At 49.4% G+C, this 14210-nt stretch overlaps 1 protein-coding gene across 1 annotated transcript in view; it reads left to right on the plus strand.

The window, feature by feature from the left end:
• Positions 1-14210, plus strand: part of SLC2A2 (solute carrier family 2 member 2) — an 88153-nt gene that overhangs the window by 23547 nt on the left and 50396 nt on the right. The window lies entirely within an intron of this gene.

The raw sequence follows: 14210 nt of genomic DNA on the forward strand, positions 1-14210 counted from the left end.
TAAAACTGTTATATATTGTGACTTTACAGTATTTCTATATGGCTTTCCAAAATTAACAACACCATAAATGGAAAATGGATGACATTTTATATAACCACCATGATGTCAATAGGTTTTCCTCCATTCCCTTGTAGCTAGTGAGCAGGGAAGTTAGTGACTACAGTAGCACTCTTAAAGTTGGGAAATTTAGAACGGCATCAAATAAATTTTAATAGCATAATTATTACCTTCACATCATCTATGTACAGAACAGTGTAGATTATTAACTGAATCCCAGGTGCGAGAAGGTGCTAAAGAGGTTTGCAGTTGGATTACTGAGGGTATAGGCCAGTGATCAGGTTAAAGAGGTTTTCCAAGAATGTGATAAAATGGCGCCTGTGACATAATTCAAATGGCAGCCCATCCTAGTCACATGTCAGGAACTGTTGCAGCAGTCTGAAGAAACACAGTTCCTAAGCTCTGTGTCTTAACTGACAGAGGAGCTGTATTGTAATCACACAAACCAGTTAGCTTCCGGAAAAGGCCTGCGACATGCTCAGCAAGAAATCTCCTCAGCTGTCTGAGCACAAAGGATTTATTTCTCCAGACTCCGCCCTTTATGTGCAGTCAGCTGAGGAGATTAATTTTTTTCATATTGTAAGGGAGGGCCAGGACCGTAGTCGTGACCTGTACTCTGGTGGCAGCTGCACCCAGCCCTTCCCCCTACATGAAACAATACTATGCTTCTCGGCATACCTGCATCTCCAGATGCATCTTCACCAGGGCACTTCCCAGGCCATAACGGTCCCTCTTCTAGGCGACTCACATCAATGGAGACACTGTCCGAGACAACTTTAACACTTTCTCTACTTAGGATTTTGCACGTTACCCCCACAGTTGGTACAGGATCACATTCACTTGCTTTCTGATCTTTCCCTTGCTTTTGCTGTCACTTCTTTGCAGTACACGCCCGGAGCAGACCGTACTAGACTGCTTCCCAGTTCCTTCCAGGTCTGACCTCACTAGAATGACATTTCCTTCAGTCTGTTTCGCCCCAGACATGAATTCATCAATCACTACGTTTGGTGACCCCTGGTGAAACATCCAGCCCGTCTGTACTGATCTCGCCAAAGTTCCAACTCCTTTCATATCCTTCTGTCCTAAAAGCATTGGCCCAGGCGGTAAGGCCGGATGAATGACTCGAGAGTGGCAGATGCCAATCAATGATGCATAGCAGTTGAAAAGTTAGGTTTGATTTTTTGGTAGGGTACAGCACCTAGCATCTTCTTGCACATTGGAATAAGCAAGCATTCATTTGTATATGGTCACTTTGTGTGACTTATTAATAAGTACTTTATTAATCCGCACAATGGAAGTAAGGTTTAGGCTGAGTTCACACGTGGCTTTTTTTTCGCGTTTCCGTGGCGGTTTTAACCGTGCGATTTTGCTGCGAAAACGCGAAAAATAAGCATCCCATGCATTCCTATGGGATTCCGCAATGCTGTGCTAATGCTGCGGTTTTTACCGCGGCGGAATCGCTTTGCGGTAAAAACCGCAGCATGCTCATTAATTTTGCGGAATCACGGCGATCCCACACCTATAGGAATGCATTGTTCCACTTGCTTCCCGCATGTGGCTGTGCACACCATGCGGAAAGTAAGCAGAACATTTGCGGATGGTACCCACGGTCCGGAGGAGAGGAGACTGTCCTCCGGGCTTTGGGTACCATATCCCTGTAAAAAATAGAATTTAAAATAAAAAATATTGTTATTCTTACCTTCCGGCGTCCCGCGCAGCCTTCCCGCTTCTCTCCACGCTCTCGTTCCCAGTAATCCTTTGCGAAAATGCCCGCGATGACGTCCGTTCTCGCGGGATCGTGAAGTCTCGCGGTCATTCGCGCGACGTCATCGCGAATTACCACGAGACATCGCGATCCCGCGAGAACGGACGTCATCACGGGCATTTTCGCAAATGATTACTGGGAACGGCTGCGCGGGACGTCAAAAGGTAAGAATAACACCATTTTTTTTTTTTTTTTTTACATTTTATCTTTTACTACTGATGCTGCATAGGCGGCCTCAGTAGTAAAAAGTTGGTCACACTTGTCAAACACTATGTTTGACGAGTGTGACCAACCTGTCAATCAGTTCTCCAAGCGATGCTACAGATCGCTTTGAAAACGCTAGCATTTTGCAAGCTAAATACGCTTGCAAAATGCTATTTTTTCCGCGGGAATTTAAAATGCGATTTTCCCGCGGAATGGAATTCCGGAATTCTCACGGTAATTTCCGCGAGAGTTCCAGTACGTGTGCACATAGCCTTAGTATTTAAGATGAATTGTATATGTTATAGAAAAGTGGGAGACAGTGTGTGCATTGTTTTCTCTAAGCAATTAGTAAAGGTCCTGTGGGAAATCAGGATCCATTTTGTTTTCTGATTTCCCATTTTATACTCTAAATCTATCACGTAGCACCAGAGGCGTAGCTAGGGTTTCAGTTTACGGGGAGGCGAAAAATCTGAGTGGGCCCCTAACCAGGTAATCATTACTACAGCTACATGGTGCACCCTAATTGTGAGTATAGGGAACATCAGCAGATGACCACGTTGTGATTGAAAATAAATCTATATACAAAAACGAACACTGCTATTAACTATATGGAGACCATATAGGGGTAGACACAAGTCCTGCAGACCATATAAGAGATCACAGTACAGCTATTGATAGTGACTTACCACTGACGTTCCTTGTTATTATTATTATTATTATTATTTATTGTTATAGCGCCATTTATTCCATGGTGCTTTACATGTGAGGAGCGGTATACATAAAAACAAGTACAATAATCTTAAACAATACAAGTCATAACTGGTACAGGAGGAGAGAGGACCCTGCCCGCGAGGGCTCACAATCTTCAAGGGATGGGTGATAATACAGTAGGTGAGGGTAGAGCTGGTCGTGCAGCGGTTTGGTCGATCGGTGGTTACTGTAGGTTATAGGCTTGTCGGAAGAGGTGGGTCTTCAGGCTCTTTTTGAAGGTTTCGATGGTAGGTGAGAGTCTGATATGTTGTGGTAGAGAGTTCCAGAGTAGGGGTGATGCGCGAGAGAAATCTTTTATGCGATTGTGGGAAGAGGAGATAAGACGGGAGTAGAGAAGGAGATCTTGTGAGGATCGGAGGTTGCGTGCTGGAAAGTACCGGGAGACGAGGTCACAGATGTATGGAGGAGACAAGTTGTGGATGGCTTTGTATGTCATGGTTAGGGTTTTGTAATGGAGTCTCTGGGCAATTGGGAGCCAGTGAAGGGATTGACAGAGGGGAGAAGCTGGGGAATAGCGGGGGGACAGGTGGATTAGTCGGGCAGCATAGTTTAGAATAGATTGGAGGGGTGCGAGAGTGTTTGAGGGGAGGCCACAGAGCATGAGGTTGCAGTAGTCAAGGCGAGAGATGATGAGGGCATGGACTAGGGTTTTTGCAGATTCTTGGGTGAGGAATGAACGGATTCGTGAAATATTTTTGAGTTGAAGTGGGCAGGAAGTGGAAAGGGTTTGGATATGTGGTTTGAAGGAGAGATCAGCGTCAAGGATTACTCCGAGGCAGCGAGCTTGTGGGACTGGGGAGAGTGGGCAGTCATTTACTGTAATTGATAGGTTCGTAGGGGGGTCACGTGAGATGGGGGAAAGATGATGAATTCTGTTTTGTCCATGTTGAGTTTCAGAAATCTAGCGGAGAAGAAGGATGAAATAGTGGACAGACATTGAGGGATTCTGGTTAGTAGGGAGGTGATATCTGGTCCAGAGATGTAGATCTGTGTGTCATCAGCATAAAGATGATACTGAAAGCCATGAGATTCTATGAGCTGTCCCAGGCCAAAGGTGTAAATAGAGAACAGCAGGGGCCCAAGGACTGAACCTTGTGGGACTCCGACAGATAGGGGGCGAGGTGAGGAGGTGGTGTGTGAGTGGGAGACGCTGAATGTCCGGTCTGTTAGGTATGATGAGATCCAGGAGAGGGCCAAGTCTGTGATGCCGAGGGATGAGAGGGTCTGTAATAATAGGGAATGGTCCACTGTGTCAAAGGCAGCCGACAGGTCCAGGAGGAGGAGGACAGAGTAGTGTCGCTTGCTCTTGGCAGTTAAGAGGTCATTGGTGACCTTAGTAAGGGCAGTTTCAGTGGAGTGGTGTGACCGGAAGCCAGATTGTAAGCGGTCGAAGAGGGAGCAAGAAGAGAGATGGGAGGACAGTTCAAGGTAGACGTGTTGTTCCAGTAGCTTGGAGGCGTATGGGAGAAGTGATATAGGGCGATAGCTAGATACAGAGGATGGGTCAAGAGAGGGCTTTTTGAGGATAGGTGTGATGGAGGCATGTTTAAAGCTTGAGGGGAAAACACCAGTTGTTAGTGATAGGTTGAAGAGATGGGTTAGGGTTGGGATGAAGACTGTGGTGAGGTTTGGGATGAAGTGGGATGGGATCGGGTCGAGTGCACAGGTGGTGAGATGTGATCTTGAGAGTAGAGTGGAGAGTCGATCTTCTGTAATGGTGGAGAAGTTGGTTTTGAAGGTGGAGGGCTGGGAAGTCGGGAGGAAGGGCTCTGGGGGTTGTTGACCAAAACTGTCCCTGATGTTATCAATTTTCTGCTTGAAAAATGAGGCAAAGTCTTCAGCTGAGATGAGTGGGGAGGGAGGAGGTGCTGGGGGGCGGAGGAGAGAATTGAAGGTGCTGAATAACTGTTTAGGGTTGTGAGACAGGGAGGATATGAGAGATGAGAAGTAGGTTTGTTTAGCTGTGGCGAGTGTGGTCTTGAAAGTAGTGAGGGACTGTTTGAATGCGATGAAGTGCTCGTTGGAGTGGGATCTTTTCCATCTGCGCTCAGCAGCCCTGGAAGCTCGCCTCAGCTCTTTGGTCAGGCTGGTGTGCCAGGGCTGTCTGTTGATTTTGCGAGTTTTGGTATGTGTAAGTGGGGCAGCGGATTCCAAAGCTACAGCTATTGTGGTGTTATATAGAGCGGCAGCGTCATCCGCATTGTGTAAGGAACTTATATCTGTAAGAGGGAGGAGGGATTCAGAGAATGAGTGTAGGTCAAGGTGTTTAAGATTCCTGCGAGGGTGTGAAAGTTTGTGGGGTGGGGATTGTAGACATGGAGTGAAGAGGGAAGAGAATGTGAGCAGGTTGTGGTCAGAGAGAGGAAGAGGTGAGTTAGAGAGGTTAGATAGGGAGCAGAGGCGGGTGAAGATGAGGTCCAGTGTGTGGCCATCTTTGTGGGTGGCTGTAGAAGACCATTGAGTGAGGCCGAAGGAGGAAGTGAGAGATAGAAGTTTAGTGGCAGCTGAGAGGGAAGTGTCAATGGGGATGTTGAAGTCGCCCATGATGATAGTAGGGATGTCCGCGGAAAGGAAATGAAGTAACCAGGTGGTGAAGTGGTCAAAGAAGGTGGTGGCTGGCCCTGGGGGGCGGTAGATGACAGCCAGTTGGAGGTTGGAGGGGGAGTAGATGCGCACAGAGTGCACCTCAAAGGAAGGGAGGGTAACAGAGGGTGGCAGTGGGATTGGGGTGAAGGAGCAGGTATCTGACAGGAGAAAACCAACTCCTCCGCCATGTTTGCTGCTGGGGCGGGGGGTGTGAGAAAGGTGGAAGCTGCCATACGAAAGTGCAGCAGGAGAGGCTGTGTCAGAAGGGGTGAGCCAGGTTTCGGTGATGGCGAGGAAGGAAAGTTTGGTAGTAACAAAAAGATCATGGATGTAGGAAAGCTATAAGGTTGTTATGGAATCGTTCACTTTTCCCATCTTTTCCATCTGGCCCACACCCACATCTGCAGAGATTACGACAAAGACACATCTGACTTCTCACATTTCCTGTCCCGTCCATATCTATGCCCAACCTGCACAAACTATTCATTCTGCCGATACCCCAATACTGAGTCACTGCTGCGATATGTGTCCTACAGCACCTGCTGTGTGGTACAATAACGGCTCCTCTTACCACCCCACATAGTAATGCCACCACTGTGCCCTTTACATAGTAATAACTGACGCTGATGGGAGGGGGTATCACAAGACAGGAGCCAGGGATTTCTTACACCACCGCACGCCCCGGAGCCTGGAAGAAATCATTAACATAACAAGAGAATATAACATTTCTCCACAACATGACCATAAATATGAGGCATACATATTTTTATTACCTGTATGCACATATTAATAGGTCATATACGTCCCGGGAAGGGGGACAGATCCCCTTTAAATGTGATGCAGTTCATGGTTACTATATCGGAGCTTGTTATACTAATACTTGTATAAGACCCAGCTGGTAAGTATCAAAAGCCCCCTACCTCCACATCTTCAGCCCCCAGACAGCAATTATTACATGTAATTATTACATGTACAGGGCTCTGTTGCCCCTCAACCTCCTCCGCCCTGACAATACCCCCATTCTCTAACATTCACCCCCCAGTGCCCTGTCCCCCTCCTCCACTTCAGCCCCCGAAATACCCCTATCCTCACATTCACCCCCCGTGCCTTGTCCTCCCTCCCTCACAATACCCCCATCCTCTTACATTCAGCTCCCATGCCCTGTCCCCCTCGTTCACCTCAGCCCTCACAATACCCCCATCCTCTCACATTCAGCCCCCCAGTGCCCTGTCCCCCTCCACTACTTCAGCCTTCACAATACCCCCATCCTCTCACATTCAGACCCCCAGTACCCCGTCCCCCTCCTTCACCTCAGCCCTCACGATACCCCATCCTCTCACATTCAGCCCCCCAGTGCCCTGGCCCTGTCCCACTCCTTCACTTCAGCCCTCACAATACCCCCATCCTCTAACATTCACCCCCCGTGCGGTCCCCCTACTTCAGCCCGCACAATATCCCCATCTTCTCACATTGAACCCCCCAGTGCCCTGTCCCCCTCCTCCACTTCAGCCCCCAAAATACCCCTATCCTCACATTCAACCCCCATTGCCTTGTCCTCCCTCCACCACAATACCCCCATCCTCTCACATTCACACCCCGTGCCATCCCCCTACTTCAGCCCGCACAATATCCCCATCTTCTCACATTCAGCCCCCCAGTGCCCTGTCCCCCTCCTCCACTTCAGCCCCCAAAATACCCCTATCCTCACATTCAACCCCCAGTGCCTTGTCCTCCCTCCACCACAATACCCCCATCCTCTCACATTCAGCCCCCATGCCCTGTACCCCTCCTCCACTTCAGCCCCCACAACACCCCCATCCTCTCACATTCAGCCCCCAGTGCCCTGTCCCCCTCCTCCACTTCAGCCCCCACAATACCCCCATCCTCTCACATTTAGCCCCCAGTGCCCTGTCCCCCTCCTCTACTTCAGCCCTCACAATACCCCCATCCTCTCACATTCAGCCCCCCAGTGCCCTGTCCCCCTCCTTCACCTTGGTCCTCACAATACCCCCATCCTTTCACATTCACTCCCCAGTGCCTTGTCCCCCTCCCCCACTTAAGCCCCCACAATACCCTCATCCTCTCAGATTCACCCCCCAGTGACCATGACATGCCTACATTTAATCAATCTACATTTACATTCCATCCCCACTTACCAGGTTACTTTGCCGGCAGTGAGGCAGGACCAGGAAGTGTCTGGGTGAAATGCAGGGTGGGCAGTAGGACACAGCGTTCCTGAGCCAATACCAGCGTGCACCAAACTGCAACCCGGAAGAAGCTCCTCAGGTCAATAAAGCTGGCACTGTACACTGCAGGAGCCAGGAGGGAAACTCTGCAACTGGCCACTGTGCTAGCCGGCATGCAGAATCTCAGGCAGGCAGGGGAGCAGGAATTTTCCTGCTCTCCTCCTGTGCGGTGTTCTGCATCATCAAAAAAGTGACAGTCACTCTCAGTAGGCCCCTTCATGTGACGGGGCCCGGGCGACGGCCCCCTCTGCCCCCCAGTAGCTACGCTACTGCGTAGCACTTTTACATAGAACCCCTACTACACCTGCCAAGCGCCTGAGAAACTGAATAGAACCAGACACCTAGACACGTCTATCTCTAAATCCCACAAAACAGTTGCTTTCTTTTTGGTATAAAACCTTTTCTGTCAGTGGTGTATATAAACACCACCCGCATTCATTAAAGTGGAATCTCTTGCTGGACGCTACGTGTATGTGCTGTCTACTGATTCTCCGAGCTTGTTCATCCCATCACCTCTAGTCTGGTCTTGCACATTAACTCAGGTGGGCCTGTTGCACCCACAGTCCTTATACGCATTAGACTAAAGTTGGCCAAACCGTGGGAAATGGGCGCCCAGTCACTTAACGCCATAGCAATTTCATCATGTGTGTACGTTTCTGGCAGAGAATGCTGCTTTCTCATCTATTTGTGAAGATTCTCCTCCAACATGAGAGCTACAAATTGCATTGTAGTGTACAACACAATTTTCTCTAAATGTTATCCTTCTTCTTTATAGGCACAATCCATGTGTATAAACAGCCATATTTATAAGTCAGTATATGAATATACTTATGCTTTCTATATATTTGTGCATAATGTACATATACATTGTAGGGATTCGACTCGCTTAGGTGCAGCGGGAGACAATCATGAGGCAGGTTCTTCCCAAAGTTCATGGGGTTTATTTGCATCATAAACCCACAAGGGAGCACATTACCAAAATAGCCTCTAGATTAGGCAAAAGAACATAAACGTCCGTGGCTTCAGACTCGGACCGAGAGTCTCAGCACATGCTGGGAGCTGTAGTCCTCCCCATATACAACCTCTGTAGTGTCCCGCCTGGACACATGGAAGTCTGTCCACACTCAGACAGACTCCCTCACAGTCTCTCACCTGTGCCAAACACCTCAATTACATAGCCCTGTAACCACACCCAAAGGGGATCACATGGCTATGACATCACTAAAGGTTGTATAGACACACACAGGCTTCCCTGACACAGTGTAACAGAAAGATCAGCAGTACCTCTGCTGATCAATACACCCTGGAGCCTGCATCCCAAGGCCACCCACCTTGAGACCCATAATGGTCATTTAGGACCCTGCTCCTGTTACCACACTGAATGTGCCTGTACACCCGTCCTGGGACACCCACACAGCGCCCCCTAGCTGACATAGTGGTAACTACACCACATACCTCCCCCCTCTGTTCAAACTTGTGGGGTTGAACACATGACATCACCCAGGTATCTTGAGACCTGGCACCCATGTCACCTTGCCCTACAAGTCGAGAGGACCATCTCCGTCTGTTTCGGTAGTCAAACTGCCTCATATTCACGTTAGGCCTCCCCCGCCCCCAGCGGTCAGTATCTCGGCCTTGGGCTTTGGCCTTCCCGTCAACGTCCGTCAGTGTGATCAGACACTCTTTAGTCTCCACCTGTTTGCAGTGCGCTCCGTCACCCGACCTTTCTCTCACCGGCCGGCTCTCCCAGTTCACACTGTCATGAGTCCCACGTCCAGCTGGGCCAACTGGCTGGTCTGAGTCTGACCCTCTGTCACTATGTCCACCACCGGGTCTCATGCCTATGTTACTACGATTAGAACGGCCACTTGCGGACTCTCGACGTTCTTGCCTTCGACTACCTGTCCTTTCATTCCTTGGAGGATCCCTTCGGGTCCTTACACCTTGGGTTGGAGGTGGACGCCACCTGACGTTCTCTATCTGCTCATTCATCTGCAGTCGATCCTGTCTTAGCTGCTCAATCTCCTTCAGGTACGCTACCCGATATTCCAGGAGCATGCGAAGCTTCCCAATGCTTTCCACCGAACCAACCACAATGACAGGAACCATGTCATCTTCAACAGCGACTTGGATTTCACCAGCAGGTGGGATCCTCACTCTCTTCACACAGGATCGATTCACCATCTCCTGCATCACCTTTCCAAGTCTGCCAACGACTTTCCCTACCAGATTTCTGGGTACCGGAATTATGTCTTCCACAAAGCCCAGCCGACTTTGTGCTTCCCTTGCAAGCTCCAGACGTCGAGCGGCTTTCCTATTACGCTCCACGAGCATCTGTTTCGTGCGGAGACATTGTAGGTGCATCTCCTTCAGGACAGCCACCCTTCTCTCTGTGTCTTCCGTTTCTGCCAGTATCACCAACTGGTCTGTTTCTGGTGTCCAGCTCACACTATAGGCCTTTACTGCCTTTTTAAAGGTCTCATGGACACCTTCGCTGGCACACGCTTCTCGCACGTCTTCGGGTACCTCCATCACGCACTTGAAGGTCATGGACTTGCTCTCATCCTGGACAGATGGCTCTGGGTTCCCCACGGACACTTCCCTCAAGGTATCTGCCAAGACCGGGTGACTGTCTTGTGCAGCTCTTGGTTCACCATCTTCCTGAGATTTACAGTCTTCAGGACCCTTTTCCAAGATGGGCTTTGGCAGTTCTGCCTTGCTATCAGTCGGGCACGGCCGCTGTACGTCTTCACCCATCCACTTCTTCTGCAGAAGACCTTTTACTACTCCACTGAGTTCTTGCAGAACTTTATCTCGCTCCTCTGCCAGGTAGCGACGCTGATCCTCTCTCCTGAGAATCTCCTGTTGATGCTTCTCTTGGGCCTCTCTGAGCACCTCCATATCTTCCAAAAGGGTCTTGTTCATGGTTTTACATGCTGACAGGTGACCTCTGAGCTCAGAGACTTCCTTCTCCAGCTCATCCTCTCTGTGCTCAGCTGCTTGCCTTAGGACTCTTTCCCGTTCGACATGTTCTGTTACAGTCTCCTTTATCAGCTGTATCTCACGATCTTGTTCTCTTTTGTCCATCACGTGTCGCACCACTACCTCTTTAATTATATCGTTAAAGGGTACCACTGGGTCAGTCACACCAGTCGAGTGAACCCTCCAGTTACCGTCCAGCACCAATGTGTCTAGTCCAGTAGTCTCATCTCCCAGCCCACCATCTGTCTTATCACGAGACGTCAGGTCCGTCAGTTGGGCAGATGTACTTCTTCCTCTGGTCAGTTCTACCTCTGACCTGCCCATGTCAGGAGCCACCACTGTCTCAGTGTCTGCTTGCCCCACAGTCGAAGCATCTCCATCATCTGACCAAACGTCATCAAACAAAAGAAAGTCCCGGCCCCTCTCCCAGGCATAGACTAAGTCCTGTGGTATCCCTCTACCTTGGCACTCACCACCTTTGGTCCCCTCAAACACTACTGTGTCTACTGCGTAGTTCACCGTGACCCCGTGTTTACAGCGAACCCTGACGTTTTTCTCGGTCAGAGAGAAAACGAGAGGCGTTCCTGTCAGAGTCACCTGACTCTCTGAGTCCAGCCGACCAAAGGCTCCTTCCCGGTGCAGCATCACTGTACACATCTGTGGCCCATCATTACTACCTGGAAAGGATATTCCACATTCTGAAAAAGACCTGCACATACACTGCGGTACTCCAGACATACCTACTGAGTCACCCAGTGCTGTCACTTCTTCACACTTGGCCACTTTCTGGACCACCACCCCACTTTGGGTTGCCACTCCAATTTGGGTCACCGCCCCCTTTTGGGACCCCACCCCTTTTTGGGTTACCCCTCCAATTTGGGTCACCGCCCCTTTTGTGACTCCACCCCTTTTTGGGTTACCACTCCAATTTGGGTCACCGCCCCCTTTTGGGACTCCACCCCTTTTTGGGTTACCACTCCCTTTTGGGTCACCGCTCCCTTTTGGGTTACCACTCCCTTTTGGGTCACCGCCCCCTTTTGGGTCACCGCCCCTTTTTGGGTTACCACTCCCTTTTGGGATTTCCCCATGTCCGTCCTGCAGAACCTCTTAGGCCACAGTTCACACAGTACAGTTTGTCTTTTAACGATACCACACAAGTCTTTGTTGGCACCACCACAGCTCCTGCTGTCACTGATCACCGGCACCTCCGGCTGCTGTTCACACACATACACAGCGGCTGGTGTCACTGCAGTCCCTGCTGCTCCGTCTTCGTGGACGCGCCGATCCACCGGAAGCCGCTTGTCACCTTCGTAACCCCGCCGGGTTACTGGAAGCCGCTTGTCACCCTCAAAGATAAAAAAGCCACAAAAGTGCGCCCATAGGGCCTTACCAGTGCAGGTATAATGGGTTATGAAGCAATAATACAGGGTACTCACCCTTAATAGTTGTGTAAAGCCACAACTACTGTATCCGCTTAGTCACATGCAATAAAGCTGCAGCAGGATGGTGTAGACAGACAGCGTCTACTACCAATGCTCCCAGGGCAGATCCCAAAAAAGGAAAAACACCAGGACCCTGTGCTGCGAGACCTTCGTGACCCCACTGAGCCACAGCAAGCACCTTCAGGTTTTGCAGAGGAAAAGAAAAAAAAAACAAAAACACATGCACAGTCTCTCATGTCCTGTCCGTGTGCTGTTCAGGACGTACCGTCTCCGCCTGAGACCGTCCAACACACAGGCGCACACCGGGTGCTATTCAGGGAGCAGCCCTCCTCCCAGGGTTTCCCAACACACCGGTCTCTCCAGGTCCAGGGGCTCAGCGAGTGCTCTTCAGGACATCCGTCTCCACCTGAGACTGCCCAACACACGCCTCACCAGGTCCAAGGTCATAGCACGTGCTTCAGGGCTCCTCCCAACACTGACCCTCCAGGACCTTGCTCACTGACCCCTCCAGGTACACAGTCTCTCACTGACCCCAGTGCAACACAGACTCCTGTCTGTTACCTGTGTCGGCCACACAGGTTCCTGGACGCCTCTTCTCCTCAGAGGTATCCCACAAATATTAACACAGTCACTTTCTCTGACCTCGGTCAGTATTACTCACGGTTGTCAGACCGTCTGCTCTCCTGGCTCAGAATCGACAGCACTGCCACACGTGCTTCTGGGAATCGCTGCCCGCGTTCTCCGCCAATTGTAGGGATTCGACTCGCTTAGGTGCAGCGGGAGACAATCATGAGGCAGGTTCTTCCCAAAGTTCATGGGGTTTATTTGCATCATAAACCCACAAGGGAGCACATTACCAAAATAGCCTCTAGATTAGGCAAAAGAACATAAACGTCCGTGGCTTCAGACTCGGACCGAGAGTCTCAGCACATGCTGGGAGCTGTGGTCCTCCCCATATACACTCTCTGTAGTGTCCCGCCTGGACACATGGAAGTCTGTCCACACTCAGACAGACTCCCTCACAGTCTCTCACCTGTGCCAAACACCTCAATTACATAGCCCTGTAACCACACCCAAAGGGGATCACATGGCTATGACATCACTAAAGGTTGTATAGACACACACAGGCTTCCCTGACACAGTGTAACAGAAAGATCAGCAGTACCTCTGCTGATCAATACACCCTGGAGCCTGCATCCCAAGGCCACCCACCTTGAGACCCATAATGGTCATTTAGGACCCTGCTCCTGTTACCACACTGAATGTGCCTGTACACCCGTCCTGGGACACCCACACAGCGCCCCCTAGCTGACATAGTGGTAACTACACCACAACATGTAATGTGTGAATGCGTGTGTAATGTATATGCATGAGCAGATTTTATGTGAACCTAATGTGAATATGTATATTCTTAGTGTGTGTATGATGGAGGGGTTGGGCATGACTGAAGGGAGGATCAGACACAAGTATTTCCCAGGAGGTCCTCGCTATCCATGTCTACACCTCGTGACATACACTGCTTGATCGCATCTTTTGCCCACGTGGTTTACTTTATACCATTATCCTGTGCCTAAAAACGAGCACATGCTAGTAATAAATCTGCAGCATTTTATTAATTAATAGAGACAGAGAAGGGTTCTTTTCTTAACACTTTTACAAACCAATACCTGTTCATTCTGTAGAAAATTGTGGCTGAAATAATTTGTGCCAGGATTCTGGTGTTAAGACAGATTTACTAATCAGTGCACATATTGTTTTACTTTCCTTCATATACAGTGCCTTGCGAAAGTATTCGGCTCCCTGGAACTTTTCAACCTTTTCCCACATATCATGCTTCAAACATAAAGATACCAAATGTAAATTTTTGGTGAAGAATCTGCAACAAGTGGGACACAATTGTGAAGTTGAACGACATTTATTGCTTACTTTAAATTTTTGTGGAAATGCAAAAACTGAAAAGTGGGGCGTGCAATATTATTCGGCCCCTTTACTTTCAGTGCAGCAAACTCACTCCAGAAGTTCATTGTGGATCTCTGAATGATTCAATGTTGTCCTAAATGACTAATGATGATAAATATAATCCACCTGTGTGTAATCAAGTCTCCGTATAAATGCACCTGCTCTGTGATAGTCTCAGGGTTCTGCTTGAAGCACAGA

Source organism: Dendrobates tinctorius, unplaced genomic scaffold (assembly GCF_039654945.1).
Source record: "Dendrobates tinctorius isolate UK_male_01 unplaced genomic scaffold, ASM3965494v1 ptg000060l, whole genome shotgun sequence".
NCBI classification, from domain to species: domain Eukaryota; kingdom Metazoa; phylum Chordata; class Amphibia; order Anura; family Dendrobatidae; genus Dendrobates; species Dendrobates tinctorius.